The sequence below is a fragment of the Tursiops truncatus genome, chromosome 1 (assembly GCF_011762595.2).
Source record: "Tursiops truncatus isolate mTurTru1 chromosome 1, mTurTru1.mat.Y, whole genome shotgun sequence".
NCBI lineage: Eukaryota > Metazoa > Chordata > Mammalia > Artiodactyla > Delphinidae > Tursiops > Tursiops truncatus.
The window spans coordinates 37,209,758-37,220,402 of record NC_047034.1 but is presented as its reverse complement, the minus strand read 5'-3'; the positions used below and the strand labels follow the sequence as shown (position 1 = coordinate 37,220,402).

General features: G+C 36.4%; 1 pseudogene; it reads right to left on the bottom strand.

Moving 5' to 3' along the window:
• Positions 1 to 9,734: 9,734 nt before the first annotated feature.
• Positions 9,735 to 9,911, bottom strand: LOC117310001 (U2 spliceosomal RNA; annotated as a pseudogene).
• Positions 9,912 to 10,645: the final 734 nt, after the last annotated feature.

Sequence of the window (10,645 nt, the reverse complement as noted above, 5' to 3'; positions counted from 1 at the left end):
TGACACATCAGACCAGATGTACTTAGCTAATATTTATAGGACATTCCATCCAAAAACAACAGAATACACTTTCTTCCCAAGTGCCCATGGAATATTCTCTATGATAGATCATATCTTGAGTCACAGATCAAGCCTTGGTAAATTTAAGAAAATTGTAATTGTATCAAGCATCTTTTCCAACCACAACACTATGAGACTAGATATCAGTTACAGAGAAAAAAAAAACTGTAAAAAATACACACATGGAAGCTAAACAGTACTCTATTAAACAACCAAGAGATCACTGAAGAAATTAAAGAGGAAATGAAAAAATACATAGAAAAAAATGACAATGAAAACATGCTGACCCAAAACCTCTGGGATGCAAAAGCAGTTCTAAGAGAGAAGTTTATAGCAATATAATCCTACCTCAAGAAACAAGAAAAATCTCAAATAAACAACATAACCTTACACTGAAAGCAATTAGAGAAAGAAGAACAAAAAACCTAAAGTTAACAGAAAGAAAGAAATCATCAAGATCAGATCAGAAATAAATGAAAAAGCAATAAAGGAAACAATGGTGAGGATCAATAGAACTAAAAGCTGGTTCTTTGAGAAGATAAACAAAATTGATAAACCATTAGCCATACACATCAGGAAAAAAAGTGAGAAGACTCAAGTTAACGGTATTAGAAATGAAAAAGGAGAAGTAACAACTGACACCGTGAATATAAAGCATCATGTGTGACTACTACAAGGAACTATATGTAAATAAAAAGGACAACCTGTAAGAAATTGACAAATTCTTAGTAAAGTACAACCTTCCAAGACTGAAGCAGGAAGAAAAAGAAAACATGAACAGACCAATCACAAGCACTGAAATTGAGACTGTGATTAAAAATCTTCCAACAAACAAAAGCCCAGGGCCAGATGGCTTCACAGGTGAATTCTATCAAACATTTAGAGAAGAGTTAACACCTATCCTTCTCAAACTCTTCCAAAATATAGCAGAGGGAGGAACACTCTCAAACTCATTCTATGAGGTCACCATCATCCTGATACCAAAACCAGACAATGATGTCACAAAATAGGAAAATTATAGGCCAATATCTCTAATGAACATAGATGCAAAAGCCTCAATAAAATACTAGCAAACAGAATCCAACAGCACATTAAAAGGTTCATACACCATGATCAAGTGGGGTTTATCTCAGGAATGCAAGGTTCTTCAATATATGCAAATCAATCAATGTTATGCACCATATTAACAAACTGAACGATATAAACCATATGATAATCTCAATAGATGCAGAAAAAGCTTTTGACAAAATTCAACACAGATTTATGATAAAAACTCTCCAGAAAGTGAGCATAGAGGGAACCTATGTCAATATAATAAAGGCCATATACAACAAAGCCACAGCCAACATCATCCTCAATGGTTAAAAACTGAAAGCATTTCCTCTAAGATCAGGAGCAAGACAAGGGTGCCCACTCTCACTACTATTATTCAACATAGATTTGGAAGTCCTAGTGATGGCAATGAGAAAAGAAAAAGAAATAAAATGAATACAAGTTGCAAAGGAAGAAGTAAAACTGTCACTGTTTGCAGATGACATGGCGATCTTAAAGATGCCACCAGAAAACTACTAGAGCTAATCAGTGAATTTGTTAAAGCAGCAAGATAAAAAATTAATGCACAGAAATCTCTTGCATTCCTATACACTAACAATGAAAAATCAGAAAGAGAAATTAAGAAAACATTTACCATTGAAACAAAAAGCATAAAATACCTAGAAATAAACCTACCTAAGGAGGCAAAAGATCTGTATGCAGAAAACTATAAGACACTGATGAAAGAAATTAAAGATGATACAAACAGATGGAGAGATATACCATGTTCTTGGATTGGAAGAATCAACATTGTGAAAATGACAATACTACCCAAAGCAATCTACAGATTCAATGGAATCCCTATCAAATTACCAATGGCATTTTTCACAGAACTAAAACAAGAAATTTTACAATTTGTATGGAAACACAAAAGACCCCAAATAGCCAAAGCAACCTTGAGAAGGAAAAATGGAGCTGGAGTAATCACTCTCCCTGACTTCAGACTACACTACAAAGCTACAGTAATCAAGACAGTATGGTACTGGCACAAAAACAGAAATATCAATCAATGGAACAGGATAGAAAGTCCAGAGATAAAGCCATGAACATATGGTCACCTTATCTTTGACAAAGGAGGCAAGAATATACAAGGGAGAAAAGACAGCCTCTTCACTAAGTGGATCTGGGAAAACTGGACAGCTACATGTAAAAGAATGAAATTATAACACTTCCTAACACCATACACAAAAATAAACTCAAAATGGATTAAAGACTTAAATGTAAGGCCAGACACTATAAAACTCTTAGAGGAAAACAGGCAGAATACTCTTTGGCATGAATCACAGCAAGATCTTTTTTGACCCACCTCGTAGAATAATGGAAATAAAATAAAAAATAAACAAATGGGACCTAATGAAACTTAAAAGCTTTTGCACAGCAAAGGAAACCAAAAACAAGATGAAAAGACAACCCTCAGAATGGGAGAAAATATTTCCAAACAAAGAACTGACAAAGGATTAATCTCCAAAATGTACAAGCAGCTCATTCGGCTCAATATCAAAAAAACAAACAACCCAATCCAAAAATGGATGGAAGACATAAATAGACATTTCTCCAAAGGAGACATGCAGATGGCCAACAAACACATGAAAAGATGTTCAACATCAATAATCATCAGAAAAATGCAAATCAAAAGCACAATGAGGTATCACCTCACATCCAGAATGTCCATCATCAAAAAAATCTACAAATAGTAAATGCTGGAGAGGGTATGGAGAAAAGGGAATCCTCTTGCACTGTTGATGGGAATGTAAATTGATGCAGTCACTATAGAGAAGAGTATGGAGGTTCCTTAAAAAACTAAAAACAGAACTGCCATATGACCCAGCAGTCCCACTACTGGTCATATACCCTGAGAAAACCATAATTCCAAAAGATACATGTACCACAATATTCATTGCAGCACTATTTACAACAGCCAGGACATGGAATCAACATAAATATCCATCAACAGATGAATGGATAAAGAAGATGTTGCACATATATACAATGGAATATTACTCAGCCATAAAAAGGAACAAAATTCAGTTATTTGTAGTGAGGTGGATGGACCTAGAGTCTGTCATACAGAGTGAAGTAAGTAAGAAAGAGAAAAACAAAGACCATATGCTAATGCACATATATGGAATCTAAAAAAATGGTACTGATGAACCTAGTGTCAAGGCAGGAATAAAGACGTAGATGTAGAGAATGGACTTGAGGACACGGGGGTGTGGGGAGGGGAAGCTGGGACAAAGTGCGAGAGTAGCACTGACATATATACATTACCAAATATAAAATGGATGGCTAGTGGGAAGCTTCTGTATAGCACAGGGAGATTAGCTCCATGCTTTGTGATGACTTAGAGGGGTGGAATAGGGAGCTTGGGAGGGAGACTCAAGAGCGAGAGGATATGGGGTTATATCACAAAGCTGATTCACTTTGTGTACAGCAGAAACTAACACAACCTTGTAAAGAAATTATACTCCCATAAAGTTATTTAAAAAGAAGGTTGACTTCCCCTGTCGTCACTAAACCCCTTCATCCTATCATAAAGTTTTTTTATTCCATGTTCTATCCCTGTGGATTTAAGTTTAAACGTGGGGAACCTAAGATGCATGTATACTTTCTGAAATGTGTTACTTTCACAGAGAATGACAATTTGTCTTCTAGAAGCACAGAGTTTTCAAATTTTCCTTCTTCTTATAAAGCCCCCAAATAATATTTTTATTCTATACTAATCATTATACTTTTATATTGTTACCAATAAAGGAGTAAAGCTTACTAATTTTTAATTTCCTTAGTGTTTTCTCTCTAAATGAGGAACAGATTATGGAAGGGAAAATTTGAAAATCATAGTTGGTTGCTAGCTGCTTTTTTAGCACAATCTATTTCTGAGATTTTATGAGATCTGGCTTACAATGCATTCATTGATAAATGATTCAATATTTAGCCATGATTTACCTGTGCCATGTGGAAGAAAATTATGCTGATGGAGCTGAAATCACCGGAACAGAGATTTTTACATCCCATAAAATACATCAACATAGTGTTGAGTGTGAATCACTCACTTGGGACATAAAATATTCCTCTTTTCTAGGACCCAGGATTATATCTCAATATAAATGGTTGATGGAAGTCAACAAAACGAGCCCAGTGCACTGCCTGGTGACATGTGGTAATAAGGATCAACAATGAAGGATGGAAGGTCTCCCCTGCCATCTCTAGGTGCCACAGTAGTTTTTAAACTCTTTGGGTGGTATGAGCCTGGAAATAGAGAAACATTCAGACCATATGGAAACAGATACAGATTCGTGGAAGGAAAGATGAGAAGCAGCCTTGCCTCTTTAAGGGAATGACTCACCAAGGGAGCATGATACATGGGTTCCTCCCTGAAGCTTCACTACCTATGTATTTATCTGAAAATTTACTTCGTCTAAATTGATGAGATCCAATGTTACAATCTAGGAGATTTCAGTTGGAGACTATACTTGTACAGACATTGGAAAGGTGATACCAATTCATGTTGACTCCAATTAGCACATGGAGTCAATAGACTAATACAATATTTATATATTATACCCATATGCTAAAGAAGGCACAAGTAAAAATGGTCAAAGTTTTATATTCAGGATAGGAAGAGTAGTAGATAGCTCATTTTCTGGGGAATCTGGAAGTTTTATTTTGCTAGACAGTAAACTTTACTTGTGTAGGATCACCTATGTTTTGATCATTAGTATATATCTTATTCCTTCTGCCACTTTTGGCCCAAAGTAAATTTAAAATAATTTTATTTTGGTCTGTCTTCTTGGAGACCAGGAAATTTCGGAAGCAATATGAATTTTAGAAGAGAGGTATTTTGAGGGGAAAAATGGGAAAATGGGAAATAGCTGATCTTGCTGTAGGAGAAGCTAGGAAGACTGAGGGGTCCAAATTCTACTCTCATTATATTAATCCTTAAACCCTGGGAAGTTTCCCTGGGATGCTATTCTAACTTAAGGCCAGGCTACTATTCTGATGCATCTATAGCCAAAAGCAAATCTGGCTTTGCTTCATCCCTTTTTCTATAAATTCTCATCAAGTTAACCAGATCTGCAGTCATGGCCAATAAATACACCATACCTTGGCCTTTCTCAAGGCCCAAGGCATTTTAGCTGGTGTCCAGGCCAAGAATCAAAATGAGATTTCAAGTCCCTTAAACTGATTCTGGGTCTTGCATTTAGGCTGACAAATGACATTATTCTTGTAGAATCCAGTAAGTGCCAAAGCCCTTATCCTCAAAATATGGTGGCTTTGGATGTAGATAAAGAGCTGATTTTCCTAAAGGTGATATGACTTATACCACCCAAAATGTTTGGCTGCCATTGTCTCAGGCTTACTTGAGGAAATTAAAAAAAAAATTTTTTTGAGGTGGCAGACAGCTTGAAAATCATGGTGCTCTTTGCATAATACTATGAAATATGGATGTATTTAATTCTAGCATTTGAACTAGGAACAATTTTCCTAGCAGAAAATGACTATATTATAGGTATGCAACATAAAATCACAACACACGTGCATGCAAACAACAAGCTCTTGAGGGAGGCATGATCTGTTGTTTCAGACTTTTGCCATTAATATTCATTGGCTGCTTGTTCATTTGTTTTGTTCTCTGCCTCACAGGCAAGCAGTAGAAACCACCAAAGGTTTAAGAAAAATGGAAGGAAAATTTAAAGTTGAAAACATTCTATCCATTAAGTTATTATTTCCTCTAAATTGGCAAGGCTGCCATTATTCAATTTCAGCAGTGAAAAATCTTGGATCAGCATGTGGAATATTGAGGCTCTTTGGGAAAGCAGTTTGAAAATTACAGATGGAAATCAGTATAATGTAGGTTAACAATCTGAAACTCAGGGTCAGACACACCCAGATTTGGGTCCATGCTCTGTCAGTCTTACTAGCTGTGGGACTCTGGGCATGTCATTGAATCTTTCTGTGTCAAACTTTTTTCCACAGTGAAATGGTCACAACCATAATATCTTAGAATTGTGTGTTAAGTGAAGTAGTATATCCTTAAGGACTCTTTGATTTTGAGCAAAAGAAATCAGCTTTGAGTAAATTAAGCAAATAGTTTATTGGACGGATATTGGTGTTTGACAATATCCATGAGAACCTGAAGAATCAGGCATGGAAATGGGGTTGAACCAAATCAGTTCTGGAGGCTCAGAAGCAGAAAAGATAGCAGTAATTTTATAACAGCAACTCTAGTCCAGTCATCCTCAATCAAATGGAATAGAACTTCTTTGACTCTCTGATGGTGTTCGAAATATCACAGAAGAAACATCTAATTGGCCTAGGTTGGGTCAAAGACCACTTCTTGTTCAGTAGTAAGGAGCACATTTGATTACAGTTTCTTGTCAAGACTGTCTTCAGTGAAGTATTCCTTTTTTTTTGGATTATGGTCATTTGGTTATGTGTTTAATTTTGAATCAGAAAGTTTGAAACAATAAGTCCATAATCAACACAGAGTGAGGGCCAGCCTCTGAGTATCAGCTTATATCAGCTTACAGAGTTCTTTGGGATCCTTGTTAGAACAGTGAGGTTTGAACAGGGAACCAGAAAGGCAGGCATCTGTTTCTTGTGACCACTCCATTAGATAATATGTACCTCATGCCCTGGAATCCTAACACACAGGTCCACGTGTATTACAGTTCTATTTTTTGTTATTTTTTTTTTATTTTATATTGGAGCATCATTGATTAACAATGCTGTTAATTGTTAGTTTCAGGTGTACAGCAAAGTGATTCAGTTATACATATACATGTATCTATTCTTTTTCAAATTCTTTTCCCATTTGGGTTATTACAGAATATTGAGCAGAGTTCCCTATGCTAGACAGTAGGTCCTTGTTGGTTATCTATTTTAAATATAGCAGTGTGTACCTGAGGTATTCTAATACCTTTTCAGTGGAAGTGGTATTCTAATGAAGAAAAATGGGATACAATTGGAAGGGGAAATGAATACAGGTGTTCTAAAACAAAAATGTCTTCTTTTTTCAGCTTTTTTGAGGTATAATTGACAAACTGTAATAAATTTAACAGGTACAATATGATGATGTGATATTTGTGTACATGGTGAAATAATTTCCATAACTGAGTTAATTAGCATCCATCACCTTACATGTTTACTTTGTGTGTGTGTGTGTGAACACTTAAATTCTACTCTCTTCACAAATTTCATTTGTCCAAACAGTACCATCAACTATAGTCACCATTAAACAAAAATGTCTTCTCTAGATGGAGTATGCAGGGTGCCTGATACCTACTAGGTACTCAGTATATGGTACTTAACCTCACCTTCCTACTTCATTTAAGGCAATCAGATGATGCACAGTAAGTGGAGTTGACTTGGGATACTGGGTATTACTCTGTAATATTTTGACATTAGTCCAGTAATTTTTAAGAGTGTCAGAAGCCCAGTATTAGTGGTTTTCCATCTTTTTGGAATGAGCCCCTTCACTCACAAAGGGGCTTTGGATGCCAATCCTTCAAGAGGAGTCAAAGGATCTCTAAAGATGCAGTTTCTCAAACCTGGGGCCCACAGAGGTTGCTTAGATAGAGTAACTCTGCTCAATGAATTATTATAGTGATCTCCAGGGATGTGTGGCTACTTACATCATTATTTCCAAGGATATTGAAGATCTTGAAGATCTACATTTGGGATCACTACAAAAGAAAGTTCTATGGGAAATTTTCTATTCTCTAAAATGTGTATCTTTTGATAGGTATTTTCAGAATAAGCATGGCCAAAAAAAAAAAAATACTCTTTTTTATCTCTGCTGACTACAAACTAAATCTACAAATACCCCAGAGAGTTTGGCAAATCTTAGCCATCACAATATGATAATTTCACTATTTCTCCTGGAGTGACTGGGAAAATTCACTTTGTGGGTATATTTTCATTGCCAACCGTACTCTAACATTTTCCTTTTATCTCTCTCTCACTTCTTGTTTACCCTAATTATTTTATTTGCTAAACCACAGTCCAATTTTATTCTTATACACATTTGTACTTTAAGGAGAACTTTCTAACTATGGTCTTTTGAAACTCCATCAACCTGTATTCTGATGTGAACATTTTAAAATAGAGTAATCCTTCATTCCGCCCCCAGTTGTAATTCAGAAAACTATGGCGGGGAACAGTCCCTGTAGTGGACTGTACCTCTTCCCCATTTCAACTTTGTGACCAAATTCACCACATCACCTCTTGAGTCCTTCATTAAATTATCAGGACTCTACTGCATTTAGGATTGATTTGACAGGGGACTCAGAGGCCATCAGAACTACAAGGTCTGTATCTCTAGCTTTCTTTTTCCTTCTTAAATCAAAAAAAGACTTTGGTTTGTCACAGCCTGACCCATCTATTCAGAAGTTTGTTCCATTAACTCTTTTAATAGTCTCTTCTCCAGGGCTCTGATGAAATTAAAGTCATTTCCACCCTAGACGCTGGAGGGCTCCTGTCTTTCACCATAATTCACTGGTTCCAGCTAATGGGCGGGGGAGGGGCGGAGTGGAGGTTATTGCAAGGCTAGGCTATGCTTTGCAGACTGTGCGGTGATTGAAGATGTGAAATGGTAGGTGCTTTTTGTTTCTTCTTAGACCTTCGTTAGAATGCTTATTTTGTCCCTCCTATGCTAGCTCTGGTGGGATGTAGGTAGAGTGGCCTCCATCTTAGTCTATATAAGTTGTGCTAGGAGAGATCTAATCTTTCCATATTCTTTTCCACCCCTTTGACAGAGGCCTGAATTCACACTGTTAGTAATTCATTCTTTCAATTTAAGGTTTTAGATTTTCTAAAATTTTTAGAATAGCATATTGAGTTTTATGAGTCATTAGCATCTCATAAAAATTTTATTTTACATTTACTAGGTAACACACTTTGAACCAGAAAGATGAGAAGAGTCAGAGAATACTGGGTCCCTGAGGTAGTGGGTAGAGGTGTGTCAGAAAAGCCAAGAAGCTGACAGCAACTAAACAGCTTTTGCCAAACTTTAAGGTATTTAACACAGAGCTGGCCAGTCTCTATTCCCTACATTCAAATATTGTTCTGGATTCCTAAAAGTGTGGATACTATTTTCTATTTCTTGGAATTAAAGTTTATCAATCACTCTAGTCAAAGTGTATCCCAATTTTTTTTTTTTTGGACATAATTGTACACCCTATTGAACCTCTTTTTCTGGCAGGACTGGGGAGGAAATTTCAGAAAAGATTTCCAAAAGAGAAGTCATAGACACTGCCAGTCAACATATAACATCAGAAATGTGAACAAATTAAAATCAAAGTGAGGTAACTTTTTTTTTTTTTTTGCGGTACGCAGGCCTCTCACTGTTGTGACCTCTCCCGTTGCAGAGCACAGGCTCCAGATGCACAGGCTCAGTGGCCATGGCTCACGGGCCTAGCCACTCCATGGCATGTGGGATTTTCCCGGACCAGGGCACGAACCCGCATTCCCTGCATCAGCAGGCGGACTCTCAACCACTGCGCCACCAGGGAAACCCCAAGTGAAGTAACTTTTGTTTCCAACCATGATACAGTCATTAGTCCGGGACTTGCCCTCCTGGCATAAAAGGATAGAAAACTCAAAAAATATATGAAACAACTGTAAAAAGCAGTAGAGAACTATGCGGGAAGGGAAACAAACTAGGTGAACTCTACTATTGCCTTGACTTTCTGCTTGGGGACAATTTTTACTGATAAGAACAGATACTACACTTGATCTTAGCCAAAAGGCTGAGAAGCACTTGGGGACAATTTTTAGAACACAATGCAGAGATGGGAACACATGCAGAGTACAGTTGTCCTGCTAAGTTGAAGGTACAGCAATCAGAGTTTTGTGAGGCTAAGGTTTAATCCAGAGTACCAGAGAGTGGAGGGAATTACACAGATTAAGAACTCTAGAAACCAGCATGGAAGTTCTTATGAACAGGTTGCTGAATATTAAGTATGCACTTGTTGGATAAGGTAAGGCTGAGCAATGTACAAATGTCATGAAAAAAAAAATTGTGTAATGGAGAGCTACAAGCGGAATAATTCCCAGAGAGAATAGGATATGCTCAAGTTCTAACCAGACAGATTAGACAGAACTTAGAAAGTTCACATTTTAATAGTAGGAATAAAATAGATATAGATTGAAAGCTATTCTAGACACACCTTAACAAAATTTATAGGTTTAAGAGGATTTCACATAATTTAACTGCCTGACCAACTAAACTCAACATTCTTTAAAAGAAAGCAACAAAATTCAGTATTCAAAAATGTAACATTTACAATGTCAAGCATCCAGTAAAAAAAAAAAGAAATAAACAAGCAAAAAAAAAAAAGGAAATATATGTGACCTATAATAAAGAGAAAAATCAATCAATAGAAGCAGATCTGGAAATGACAGAAAGGGCAGACAATACTAAAACTATAAAACTCATAGGAAAAATGCATAGAAAAATATTTGTATTTTGGGATAGGCATTTTTTTTTAGACAA